Source organism: Penaeus monodon, chromosome 21 (assembly GCF_015228065.2).
Source record: "Penaeus monodon isolate SGIC_2016 chromosome 21, NSTDA_Pmon_1, whole genome shotgun sequence".
Taxonomy (NCBI): Eukaryota; Metazoa; Arthropoda; class Malacostraca; order Decapoda; family Penaeidae; genus Penaeus; species Penaeus monodon.
This window is the reverse complement of record NC_051406.1, coordinates 3,887,561-3,888,082: the sequence shown is the minus strand read 5'-3', so window position 1 is coordinate 3,888,082 and position 522 is coordinate 3,887,561. Positions and strand designations below refer to the sequence as shown.

The window sequence follows — 522 nt, the reverse complement described above, 5'->3', positions numbered from 1 at the left end:
TTACGAAATTATTTACGTTTTTTTTCATTTAACACCTTAGTAACAGGCTATATATAGTTATACTAAATCCTTTAATATTTTTCTTTTTTATTTAACACTTTCGTAAAATGCCATATTATGGGAATACTAAATCACGTGAGATTTTAAAGATATTTAAAAATATCTAATCTATAATTAACACTTTCATAACATGCCATATAAGGCAATACTACATAATGTAAGATTTTTATTATATGTACTGATCCTAAACACCTATATAAACAAGCACCATACATTGACATCTACGTACAGTGAACATCAACATTACAGCGACATCAACATACACTGACATCAACATAGTGACATCAACATTATAGCGACATCAACATACAGTGAACATCAAATGGCGTCACGTGACCTACTGTTAGTGTCGCTCTCCCCGTTATTGGCTGACATCAACGCTACTCTTGCGGACTCGACTCTCACCTGAAATGAAGGAGGAAAAATATATATAAATCTTCATTGTCACGAAAAGAGAACTGG

At 32.2% G+C, this 522-nt stretch overlaps 1 protein-coding gene across 1 annotated transcript in view; it reads right to left on the bottom strand.

Annotated features, from left to right (window-relative positions):
• Positions 1-522, bottom strand: part of LOC119586758 — a gene marked incomplete in the record, with an annotated part of 94,921 nt that overhangs the window by 58,388 nt on the left and 36,011 nt on the right.